At 47.5% G+C, this 13570-nt stretch overlaps 1 protein-coding gene across 6 annotated transcripts in view; it reads right to left on the minus strand.

Annotated features, from left to right (window-relative positions):
• Positions 1–11666, minus strand: part of PLXNA1 (plexin A1) — a 300883-nt gene extending 289217 nt beyond the window's left edge. For 2 of the 6 annotated variants that reach the window (XM_083602757.1, XM_083602752.1), the window contains exon 1: positions 11369–11655. The gene's annotated coding sequence lies outside the window, so the exon portion shown is untranslated. Of the gene's footprint in view, positions 1–10551; positions 10791–11368 lie in introns of those variants that run through there. The other 4 variants (XM_083602756.1, XM_083602753.1, XM_083602755.1 and 1 more) reach the window with 3 other exon arrangements.
• Positions 11667–13570: the final 1904 nt, after the last annotated feature.

Here is a 13570-nt window from a genome sequence, read left to right on the forward strand (position 1 = left end):
AGCACCTGTGTCAAATCCACCTCCCTCCAACCCTGCCCCCAACAGCCATTGAAAAGTAAAAGCAAATAAATAAAACAAATGACCGTCAGTCAGTTCCCCCAGTCCCTGAAGCCGAGGTCATTAGGCAGATTAAAGTTCCCAAGCTTTGGCCAGAGGCACAGTTAGCAAAGTGCAGTTAAAGTGCCCAAATTGGATTACTACTTCTCCTCGGTCTCAGTGCCAACTTGGCCAGCAGATTGGATGTGTGAGATAGGAAAAGCGGGGCGGGGGGAGTGGGGGGGGAGGGAGAGCCCACAGGCTGCTCTGCAAGCTGTCAGCCTTAGCAAAGTGGGCTCCTGCAAGAGCTGAAGAGAAGAGCTGGAGCTGCAGAGTCAAGACTGTGTCAAAGACGCAGGGGGGTTCTAATCAGGCAGCGGGAGGGAAGTGCACTCTGCGCATCCTCAGAGACATGTCTAGTATTATTTTGCCTGTGACACGACCAAGCCCTGGCGCTGAAATACATTCCGGGGCCTGACACAGCCACCAAGTGGGAGGCAATGCTTTCGGCAGAAATAAAGAGTCGTCTCCCTGGAAAGAAATGATAGCACTTCCAGAGGACCTCTGAGGGAGGATGGATAACAGCCCACTTCAGCTGAGGTTTACGGAGAACCAAACGAAAGCCAATCTGATTTTACCCAGCAGGCCACCTTGTAGAATGTCCATCTTTCATACGCAGTAATAGTCAGCGTTTTTGATCCAGGATCAGAGCAACAAGTTTTTACTCTCAGTGATAAAGGCAGGGAAAGGTACTAACAATGCCACCCAAGAGGCTGTGAAGACCAGAGAATGGGTATTCCAGTGCAGCTATTTAAGAAGCATTTATGTGCGTACCTATCCTTCATGGTCACCTGAAAGAGCAGGCGTCAGAGAGCAAATTGCTGCTCGGTAGCAAAGGAGTTTTCAATGTTCTGCAAGAATTTGGGGGAGGGTGTTCTTTTCTGTAGCAAGCAGGAGTCACTGGAGGATTGGAGAACAGAAAAGAGCAACTGCCAAGGCAGGAGGCAAAAGAAAGGCCCACAAGTGGAAACTGTGCCTCCTGACTCAACATCCCACCCCACTGCAATTGGCTCTTTTGCCCTCTCTCTCCTGCCACCTCTAGCAAAAAAGACAGATAGAAGATAGAGATAGATAGATAGATAGATAGATAGATAGATAGATAGCACTCCACTCTTCTGTAGGTGGTTTCTACCTTGCCACACTGAGGCAGGGTAAAGTATTACAGTAAACCCTTTGGCAGAAGAAAAGCAAAATACACAAGATTGCAGATTCTGCAGAGTATTCCTTCCCCTCCCCCCAAATCCCTTAATGTATCAGAACAGTAGGAAGAGGTCCTCAAACGGATATAACAAGTAATTTAGTCTACAGTTCCAGCAGATGGCTTCGAGGGCCATGTGGGCAACTCACTCCCATCAGGAGGAGCAGCACCTCAACACCTTCCACATGCACTGCATCAGGAAGATTTTGGGCATCACATAGCTGGACAGAGTCTCAAACAAAGAGACACGTTCTCCTCAACTACATTCCTAGCATGTTCGCACTTCTGTCCAAGCTGGCTTGGTCATGTCCACAGAATAGAAGATGGCAGGATCCCCAAGGATCTACAGGGAGCTGGCTTCAGGCACCAGGCCCATTGGCAGACCAACTCTGCGATACAAAGATGTCTGCAAACATGGCATAAAGGCTAGCAGCATTAACCCCACCATGTGGGAATCCCTTGAAGACAACCGCAGCGCCTGTTGACTATCAGTCAGGTTGTGTATCCACAGTAGTGTCCAGAGGAGGACTGACCACTGAGAGGAGCACAGAGAGAAGGAACACCATGATGCATCTGCAGCAGCACTACTGGATGCCTTCACCTGCCCCAGCTGCAACAAAACATCTCTCTCCCATGTCAGTCTCTACAGCCACAGCAGGCGTGGTAACTCTCCAATGTTTTGCCTTCACCTCCAAAGGTTCACTCTTCCACTGTCTCCCGAGACAAACTGATGCCAACAAAACACATGGGCCTGCACACACTCCTCAGTTCCTCAACAGTAAATGAGGACAGCAAACACTCCCAGCCTATCCCTTCCACTTAATGCTCCTCTCGCAGAGTTTACAAAGAGAAAATACTTTAAACAAAAGACTCAGATAATCTTGGCAGCTGTAAAATGTCATCACTTACAAAACTAATCTTATGGAGTTTAATTACATAATATTATGAGATCATCTAGCATCTTCACTCAGCAGAAGTGGAAGGGAGGAAAACCCTTTACATTTAATTTAGGCTGAAGTTTGACATCTGAAGTTCAGTGACTGTTCAGGCAACTGGAAGGGAATTTCAGCATTTTGTTCCACAGAGAACAAAGAGGAGAGGTTGGGGCAGGTGCTTTCTGTGCCCCTGCTAAATGAGGAAAACCTCCAACGTATATGCTACTTGCTTTAAACAAAACTCCTGATGGTCAGTTAATGTTTCTCCGGTATCTAAAAGGCATTTGCCTGGGGTTTAAAGGGTCTGGGAACAGGGGATGACATAAAAGCAACAGCAGCAAAGGTCAAGCTGGAACAGAAACACATCATCCAAAAGTAATGGCTGCTCCAGGAGGAAATGCACAGACATGACTGAGCTTTTTATTTGAGGAGCAGTGTGGTTTCTTTAGCTCTTTTCTAAACACACGGATTGACCGCCCCTAGAAGTGCTGAGCGGCTGCTCTTCACAGGGTGAAACTGGACCCACACCTCTTAGCAGGTCAAAAGACATCCTTTATGAAAAGGCATTACCCACGCTTGAGATGAACTGAATTTGCTAAGTACACCTTCCTTTTAGCCACCACTTCAGCATCCTACCACAAAAGGCCTTTGATCAAATAACACACCCAAATATATCTGGACGAACAAGTTGTGTGCGTTTACACACACAAAAGCGAGGCATATGCACACACAGTCTGCCAGCTGCCAGAAGAATCGCCTTGGGTATCAGAGATAGGCAACAATGAAAAATCCATGTGCAACACCATTAAATCCAAAAGCAAATAGCACCCTCACATATGCCTTTCTCACTGCTACTAATTCCCATGACAGAAGGTCACTTAACACAACGCTAGCTGCGTGCTACCACTATTTAGTAACAGTGACGGTCTGGGACATATCCTAGGGCGCATATTCCAAACATGTGGGGCAGTGGCTAGACTTGTGATACCTCAGTGTCATCCATTAGAACTGAACCCACAAGAACACTCCCCTACAGATACACACTGCAAGGGAGTATTGGTACTTGTGGGGCAAACCTGTATTTCAGTGAAACTTCACCACCATTACGGGTCATCTCACTGAGGAATCGCAAGAGTTGGAGGGATCTTTGTAGGCAATCTAGTCCAGCCATTTGCTCAATGCAGGAAATTCAGGGCCAGGACATCCCCAAGAGATGGCTACCCAGCCTACACTTGGAAAACCTCCAGTGAGGCAGAGCTCATCATCAGGTAACTAACTGGTTCCATTGTTGAAACTACTCTTAGACTCAACTAATTTCTCCTAAGGTTCAGCTGAAACCTACCTTTGTATAACTTAAGATCCCATTCTGCCCACTAGGGAAGCAGAGGACAAGTCTGGGCCCGTCTTCTATGTGACAGCCCTTCAGGTATTTGAATGGTGCTATTGTTTCCCCCTCAGCCTTCTCAAGGCTAAAGGTAGGCAGTTCCTTCAACCTCTGCTCATTGGACTTGGTTTTCCATAACCCTGGCTATACTCCTGCTTCGTTTCCCTCCAGTGTGGTGTAGTGGTTAAGAGCGGTAGTCTCGTAATCTGGGGAACCGGGTTCGTGTCTCCGCTCCTCCACATGCAGCTGCTGGGTGACCTTGGGCCAGTCACACTTCTTTGAAGTCTCTCAGCCCCACTCACCTCACAGAGTGTTTGTTGTGGGGGAGGAAGGGAAAGGAGAATGTTAGCCACTTTGAGACTCCTTAAAGGGAGTGAAAGGCGGGATATCAAATCCAAACTCTTCTTCTTCTTCTTCTCTAGCTCTGATCAAAGTTATCTATATCCTAATTGAAGGATGGCACCCAGAACAGGGCAGAGTGCTGCAAATGTGGTCTGACTAGTGCAGAAAAAAGTGAAACTAATATTTATTTGACTTGGTTTTTTTAATGCAGTCTAAAGACATTGGCATTTTATGAAGACACGTCACACTGCTGACCCAAGTTCAGCGTGTAATCAGCTAGAATCCCAAGGTCCTTTTCACATGCCAAGCCAAGTATCCCGTCCTATACTTGTGCATTTTATTTTGCCCTTGCATTCATCTCTATTGAATTTCAGTTCATTAATTTCAGCCCAGTTTTCCATTCTAACAATGTAACTTCGAATTTTATTCATTTCCCCTGCACTGTTAGGTGCTTTTAAGAACAAAGAACAATCCAACTCTGCCTCACTCCCACCAAATCCCTTTACCTTTAACATTAAATTTTTGTATTGTGCCTTTTCCCCATTTAAACCTCACAACAAACCCGTGAGGTAGACTGAAAGTGTCTTACCCAAAGCTGGCTATTAAGCTTCACATAGCAGACTGGAGATTTCCCACTAACCACTGCCCCACATTGCACAGAATATGGCGTACCACAATTAAACTATAGGCAAGTAAGGTTCACCACTGTACTAGATGTTTACTGTAGGGTGATGGATATAGCAAAAACAATTCCATGAAATCACACATATTGTGGCACATACTGGAGCAGAAAGTGGAAAACCCAGGGTCATCAGAGAAACTTGTGTCTTAGTATATCTTAGAGAATCTCCATGTTTGGCAGCAACCATGTTTACTGAGACTATATTGTTTTCCCAGACATGGGAAGCACAAACAGACACATGTTCTTAACACCCATACAAATGAGTGCACAAGGTTGTGCCTTAAAGTGACCTTCTGATACATGTGCAAAAGGATGGGCAGCTGTCATTCATATTTCATTGTTTCAGAAAACACCAGTGTACCTGCAGCAAACACAATCATGATGTATAAAAGGGTGGAATCACTCCCCTGTATGATAGAGCAGTCTTTCCCAACCTGGTGCCCTCTAGGTGTTTTCCATTCCCATCAATCCCATGCACCTTGTTTGCCCTTGGAAAACAACAGTAAGCTAGTGAAGATGCTGAACTCTGGGTGTTGTATGCTTCCAGAAGGCCACTCATCAGGAGGTCAGTTGCAACGCATTACATCTATTTCATAATCAGAGGAAGCCCAACAAAAAGCAAATCACAGGATATGTTCCACTGTGGTGGCTCAACACTTCTCAGTCTAGTTTTTACTTGCCACTGATTTCTGTATCACTTTGGCTAAGTCCCCCTAGTATTTTACCATTATATGACGGCAAAGTTGAAGACTGGAGGAAATGTGAATGTGCTTGAATGCAAAGGAGCATTAACAGATGTACACAGGTGTCTACAGTTGTGGGTGTGGGTGTTTGTCCTCACAACACCCCAGTAAGGTAAAGCAACACTCTTGCATCTCACTCCACAACTTATAAAACAGAGGTAATAGCACGGTGCTATCTTTCAGGGGTACTGTGAGGATAACTGTGTATGTACTGCAGGGCAGTTAAATTTCTATGGATGTCGGCTTGGTATAAGCATCTCGGATAGGTAATTAGTGCCTCCGGGCCTCTGTGTGCATTTGTTTTATTACAAAGGAGACTGTTAGGGATAGTGATGTGGTTCAAAATAAATCTGAGTCAGATGTGACGCCAATAACTGCATCCTGCAAGAAGCACTCACACTGACTCCAGGGGGCATTTGCCTACTTCAGTAACAAAAGGTGAGGTTCCTCAACTGAACACCTTCCATTCAGGCAGGAGACAAGCCCCCTTACCGACACAAGTGGCAGAGGGCATAAACTAACTCCAGCATTCATCATCAGTTCAGGAGTCATTAATAGCCTCCAATTCCCCAAAATGCACACCGTTCTCATAAGGCCTCTAGCGCTGCCTTCTATTCCGGCCCCAACTCTCCTTGGGGAGGAGAGGAGTGAGCTGCAGTTATTTTTTAAAAATCGGTAACCATGCAGGAAACACACAAACAAACAAACACAAACACCAGGCTGGGCAGCATTTAAGTTTTGTGTGTGTGTGTGTGTGTGTGTGTGAATAAGAGAGAAAGAGAGAGAGAGAGAGAAACAAATTAAATTCCCTAATAATTAAGGCGGCACTCCTTCACTTAACTTGTTAGAAACAAACTCACCTGAAATCAGGGGCATTTGCTTGCATGTTTAGGATCAAGGTAAAAACCACAATTCCTATAAAGTGAAATCTAAAAACTGAGTGAGTGACTGTATGGAAACAACTGGCTTAGCATGGTAAATAGATCTGATGATGTGATTATCATGTGGGAAATGACTGTTTCTTGGGAGAACACTGTTTTTTTAAAAATTAAAATGGTGTGGGGAGATCCAGAAAAATAAAGTTTACATTCAATATACTATTTTTGAACGTTCTATTTAAGATAAATTAATAACATTTTACATGAACATATAAAGCTGCTTTATAATAAATCAAACCCTTGGTCCATCTATGATGCTGAAGCAGGTGTGCATCTGGTCAGTGGATGGGAGACAACCTTTATGAATCCAACATATGCCACCTTGAGTACCATGATGGAAGTAAGGTGGGCTATAAATGTAGAAAATAAATACTTCTAGTTCTGGTTCTCCAGCATCTCAGGCAAAGGGGCTTCCAAGCACTGCTACTTAAGATCCTTTTACAGTACAGTGGTACCTCGGGTTAAGTACTTAATTAGTTCTGGAGGTCCATTCTTAACCTGAAACTGTTCTTAACCTGAAGCACCACTTTAGCTAATGGGGCCTCCTGCTGCTGCCGCGCCGCCAGAGCACGATTTCTGTTCTCATCCTGAAGCAAAGTTCTTAACCCGAGGTAATATTTCTGATTTAGCAGTCTGTAACCTGAAGCGTATGTAACCTGAAGCGTATGTAACCTGAGGTACCACTGTACTTAGAAATGCCAGGAATTGAAGGTGGGACTTTTTACATATAATGCAAGTGCTCTATGAGGGAGTGACAGCCCTTCCCCTAAATATCTGAAAACGATGGCACTTGCAAATGGAACAAGCAGTCCAGATCCCAATGGAGAATGTTGTCAACAACTGGACATATCTGAACCTAAGTACATAGTTTAATACACATTCTAATTTGGCAGGAGGGGTGTTTTAGTGTCCCTGAAAAGCTTGCTATGGTATCACACAAATGGGAGAGAACACCCAATAATCCAACTGTGAAAAGCAAGAATCGCCCTCTGGCTATTGTTTTTGCAAAATCTACCAGAGAGGAATACATGCATGTTAGGCACAATGGGATCTTAATCCAAACAGGCAGATCAGGTTAAAGGGAGGAATCAGCAGGATCCAAAACAAAAATACAGATCCAGAGTGCAACACAGCGGATTACCATCTAGCATTCCCCACAGTGTCTTGCTCTGTTACACGATCACATATTTTGGATCTAAACTTCCTTCCCACCCACACAGACTCGATATTGTCTCAGCACCACCAGCACTGTAATTTACTAATATAAAACAAGTTGAACTATGCAAACAGTCTGAAGCAGAAGATTTTATTTTTAAGCCTCTTCTCTTTATAACCCACTTAAGAAATTATCTCTGCCTCTAGCTGCAAGTTGTAGGGGGATGGCCTGCTAATTTGCTTTGATTTCCTCACTCTGCACAATTTGGTCACAACCAGTATCTTAAGAGAGAGATATCGAGTCACTCATTTTACCCACTGAGTACATACAAAAGACTTTGAGATTGTTCAGGAAGCAATTAGATGCTATACAGAGGGAAATGATGTTTTCAAATGAATAACCTTTGATGCAGTCAATAGCCCTGTGCTCATCCTTTGCAGATCCCTCTTCCCCATCATTGCAACAACAAAAAATGGATGAATAATTTTTATTCCACTGAAAGGGCAATAACCAACTGTATTCTAAGAAGTCTGTTTGCTTACAGATTTCATCTTAAGGGAGGGGGGAAACTACTTCCTAAAGGCAGCTTTCGATCTGAACTTTTCTTCCTGCTGTGTTTCTAAAAGGATTATTGTAAATGTTAATTTGTACGATATTGAAGATACTTCCTTCAAAACACATAGGCATGAGGGAGTGGGGAAAGGGTTTTTAACTAGAAAGGCTAAATCCCACACCTCTTCCTAATTTACCAGATTCCTAACTAGGTTCATTCTGTAACTACTGATCTCATGTAAATTCTGCCTATACCCTCCTTGCTTCACAATCCCCCAGTCAGAGCTGGTCAATCCAGACGCTTAATCAATATGCATAAACACACGGCTAAGGTGATGAGAGAGAATTTCACTGGATGGAAAGGAAGAATGCGCACACATAAAAAATCAAAGGGGGAAAAAGGATCAAATATTCATTTATTGATTGGACCCAGACCACATCTGAATGTCTGCAAAGCCTTGCACTCAAATATGCTGGAGCCTTGCAAGTGTGCTTTGGACACAGATTTTATACCTGTATCACACACACACACACACACGTACAGAGGACCCAATAACTAGAACAGTGGTTCTAGGAAAGCAATTCTGAAAAGCAAATATGCAAGCAAGAGCTACACTCTGCATAAATGGGCTTATTTTTATTTGAACAAATTTATTCTTTACCTAGACATTTACCCTGTCTTCCCGAAAGGGTTCAGGGTGGTTTACAACCTCCAGTTTTTGTTTAATGTAAAGGCTTATACATATGCATTATGGATAACACCTACACACAACACACAACAGCCTCTCTTATTCACTCCACAGAGCTATATTTATCATCTGGGTGCAAGGAGGGTTGCTGTTGGGTGGCAGAGCTTCGGAGCCTTTCCTAAACTACACCATAATCAGCAAGAATAATTCATGAATGAATAACCCATAATATGGTGCTACGTGCTTTTCGAAGCGCTGTGCAAAGGCTCCTTGAATTCTTACAGCACTCCTGGTCCACAGATTCTCTCATTACCAGATGGGGGCAGGAAAAGGTGGGGGGGAGGCTATTCTGCTTAACGAACTAGGCTATACAACAAGACCCATCAGCAGCCGCCACCCTTAATAGCAATGAGGGCAGTGTGGGGTTGGAGTCACTGGACTGCTGGCTGGCCAGATTAGCTCCTGCTTGCCCATTAAGGAAGTTGACAAGCAAGGAGAAAGCGGTTTCCTTTTGGAAGGAGGAACTCTAGCAGGCTGGGTGGAGGAAAGCCTCGCGGCAAGGAGAACCAAGGTGTGGGTACCTACATCCTGCCTCGCAGCAGCCAGGCAGCCCCGCGGGGACTCTTCCGGCTCGGCTGGGGCATCTCTCGCTAAGCTCACGGGGCTTCTTCCCAAGCCAAAGGGACGACTCGCTCCCCAGGCAAAGTTCTTCAACTCCGGGTGCCAGGAGGGACGGATTTAGGGAGAAGAGGGTCGGGCAGCCTAGGGGCAATGACGCCAAAACTAGGCTAGGGGAGAAAATGGTGTCCCCCCTCCCTTTAGACTTGCTGTGGGTTGCAAGATTGTGCCCTGGGGGGTCCTCTAACTGGCCGATCTCAGCTGTCCACCGTCCCCGACATCCCAATAAAAGGAAAATAGTAATAATAATAAAAATCTTTGCGATCAAACTTTTCCCCTTTGCAAATCAGGAGAGCGAGAGGGGGAGCAAGGAGGAATGGCTGGTGGAAATGACACGACCATCTCCACCGGGTTCATTGCGCCGACGAGGATGACTGGAGAGTTGAGTCACTTTTCGCACTGCGAAGCTGCTGCCCTCCCCTCGCCAGCCCCTGAAGCCAGAAAAGACAGTGTCTATCCAAAGCCAGCTTCTCTCTCTCCCCACACACGCACACTCTCCCCGCACACCCCCAATGAGAAAAGGAAGGAAAAGATGCAATACAGCAGGCTTGCCGAGCCGTTCGCCAGGCGCCGGCCCCCCTCCCTCCCTCCCAGCAAGGCGGAGGCAGGCAGGAGCTCCTGGAGAATAACCCACAAGCGCAAGGTAAATGCGGAAAGAGCTGGCAAGCGGCAGTCGGAGCGCCACGCTGCACCCGCGCAGCCACACACGCAGGCTGCCGTCCTCGCTCAGCTCTGCTGCAGTTTTCTCCCCCCGCCGCCTCCAAGCGAGCTCCGTCCTTGCCTACTTTCCCCCCTTCGCCCAGGCATGGTGTGCCGAGGGGTGTGTTTGCGGGAGGAGAAAGGCAAAGAGAGAGACCTCCGCATGCACGGAACCAGCGCGGCGGCACATTTTTAGTGCCTCCAAAGCTCTCCAAGGAAGCGCTGCTGCTGCTCCTCCTCGTGCTCGGCCGCCGCCGCCGCCCTCCACCCCCGCTCGGCTTTCCCTCCCCGCCGCGCATCTCTTGCTAGCGTCGCTGTTACAACCACATGCGGATCCATTCCAGTCCTTTCCATTCCGTTTCCACCACCCGCCACTACGGCCGCCGCTAACCACGCGCGCACACACGCCCTTCTCTCGCGCGTCGCAAAGGCTGCCGAGGTGCCGCGTTCGCTACGCACACTTTTTAATTGCCAGCGCTCCTCCGCGTCTCATTGTCAACTCTTCCCGCTCCGAGCCTGCCTCGCCGGCCACATTTCCCTGCTTCCTTTTCGCCGAAGGACCCATGCAGCCTCTCTCGCTCTTCCTGATGCCGAGATCCCCTCGGGAAAAAGCCTTCCGACCACACCATTCCGGGCTAGCGTTTTTGGCCAAGCGATGAGCCGGTCCCCTTTCTCACCCCACCCCCATGCCACATTGGTGTGTGTGCGCGCGCTCGTGCGTGTGTGTGCTCGTCTCACGCGCTTTCCCTACTTTACGATCTCCCCGGCACACACAGCGCACATACCAAAGACACCACCACCCCAAATAATAGCAGCGCCGTGGCGTCGGCGCCGCCGATCCCACCCAGCAAAAGAATCCAGCAAACTCCTCTCTCCTCCCGCATGCAAAAGAAAGGAATAAATCAACTAAATGGAAAGCGGGTCTCTCGCCGCGTCCGGAACCGCAAATCTCTGCCCCCCACCACCTCGCCCCCAGTAAAACAGAAAAGGCTCCCTCCGAGCTAAGAAAGGCTGAACATCTCCCCATGTGTGTGTGTTTTGTGAGTGTGTCTCTCTTGAATGAGGCTCAACTATCTCGGAGCCAAGCCAGGGAAGCGGAGAAAGGCGTTTCGCTACGCTCTCTCAATCCTCTCCATGCAAACCACCTCTTTCGCGTCTTCCTCTCTGCAACGATCGCTTGCTTTTTTCAAACAAAACAAACATACGAAAAAAATGCCCACCCCAGAAACGTATCCACGGAAAGCCTCAAAGAGGAAAGTTAGACGGGGTGACTTACAGCTTGAATCGGAGCTTGCTTCGGAGGCGCCTGCCATGATTACATTCCACACCGAACAACCCCCACGCTGCAACTCCGGGCTCCGCGCTCCACTTGCTTTTCTGCCGCCGCCGCCGCCGCCGCCGCTGCTGCCCAGCATGAATGGAAAGGAATGCAGCGCAGGGTTCCAATGGAACTCCAGCCTCGATCTGACTTCCCAGGGAGGCAGACGGAGAGACACATTCAAAAGGGGCTGCAGTCGCTGCTCGGCTCGCCCGGATTCGGCCTCTAGAGGGCGCCCACACCTGTGCAGACCGGCGCGCTAGAGGAGTGGAGGAGGAGAGAAGAGAATGAAAAGCAGGCGAGGGGAGGCCCGCAAGCCGAAGGAGGCTGGCGCGCTCTTAAAGGGGCAATGCCGCCCGAGGAGCCTTAAAAGCGGTGATGCTCGCAATGGCTTGTCGGAAGAACCTAGGGTGCCGCAGGAGGCGGGGCGGGGAGAAATGATCTCAGGAGCAAGAATGGGTCGGCAGCAACACTCTGGACGTGGAAAAACGTGTCTTGCTTTGCTTTACAAGGGGATGGTTGTCCGGTTTTGCAAAGGGATGCAAAAGCCGCTTTGGCTAGGATGTAGAGCTGAATCAAAAGGTTCGCAGCAAATGCGTTGCAGGCTGAACCGCGATCGTGTCATCGCCGGTGAAAATCCCCTTGCCACGGAGAGCTGTGAGGCATGGGGCACAATCCCCGAACGTTTCTTCAGAAGTAAATCACGCTGTGTTCAATGGGAAATAGGAAGCTACCTTTTACTGCTCCGCCCACCTCAGTACTGTCTGCACTAACCGGCAGAGGCTCTCCAGGGTTTGGGCAGAGGGGACATTCCTAGCCCTAGCTAGAGACGTCAGGAATTGAAGCTGGAACCTTGTTCTATGCCTCAGAATGGTGCGGGGGGGGGGGCAGGGTCAAGCACAAATAGCCTAAATCAGCAGGGCTGGCTGGAGATGATGGGAATTATGGTCCACAAATATTGGGAGGGCACAAGTTTGGGCAAGGCTGGCTGAAACTTGTGGCAACAGTGCAACCAGTACATGAAAAACAGTGGTGAGCTGAGGTCCTTTTAGACTCTGGACTGAATAATCATATGGGAGGTGATGTAGAAAAAATACATCCAGGCCTGCTGCATTTGTGGGAGGGGGCTGGCCCCAAGAAGAGCTGTAGCTGGGGGGGGGAAGGCTAGCCAGTTTTTTTGCCCTGGGTGAAGCCTCCAGAGGGGTGCACGCAAATGCATGGAGGGTTGTTGCCAAACTGGGTCTTTGAACCGGATGAAATAAAACCTGGTTTCGCCCCTGCCCAAAGACCTGCTCTGATAGCAGCACCCCTGATCAAAATTTCTCCAACACAACACAGAGAACCTTACTTTTCTTTTCTTTTTACATCATTACTGTAGATCCTTTTCCTCTGATCAGAGCAACACTGCAACATCGGATTCACCTGAAGGTTCCCAGTTTTATATATCACTTGCTTACAGTGCAGACCATCTCCCATTGATTTTTTATTGAGCTGGGCTAGGCTGAGTTCCAAAGTACATTTCCGGGGAAGCAAGTTCTGTCGAAATGGGATTTTCTTCCCATTTAGAAACAGAGAGTAAAGAAGGAAGGGCCCAGGAGGAGCAATTAATCTTTCAAGTTTTGAAATTTCAAAAGGACTACGGGTGGTTCTTGAACATTCACATTTGTTAACCAGTGTAGGCCTCCCCCCTCCCCCCGTGCATGCTGTTCAGCACCAATAACAAGAAATAAGAGGAAACTTTTCACTGGATCTGTAGCTAAAAAATGATGTCAAAAGTGTGTGTCATCACACTTCATACATCAGTATCTATGTTTGGAGGGGAGTCCCACACATAGCAAATAAAATAAAATTACACCTCCTCCCCCCAAAAACCATAACAATGGCAAAACACACATGTAAATCCAACCTAAAGAAATTTCATCTATACAAAAGCATACTGTTTTACATTTGTGAAACAAATTTCACTGTGGCCAGCTTTTAACCCACTATGAAAGCAGACTACTAGACCACATAAGCACCTAAAAGCTAAGAGCTAATGAATGCGCTATACCTGCACTGGAATTCTGTCTCTCTGCGGCAAGCGATTCCCACCTGCTTGTAACATTTAGGGTGCTTCCTGGTGGACATTTATTTTGAGATCAGCGCTCTTCATGCATGCAT

The sequence above is a fragment of the Podarcis filfolensis genome (assembly GCF_964270895.1).
Source record: "Podarcis filfolensis genome assembly, chromosome: 2".
Taxonomy (NCBI): domain Eukaryota; kingdom Metazoa; phylum Chordata; class Lepidosauria; order Squamata; family Lacertidae; genus Podarcis; species Podarcis filfolensis.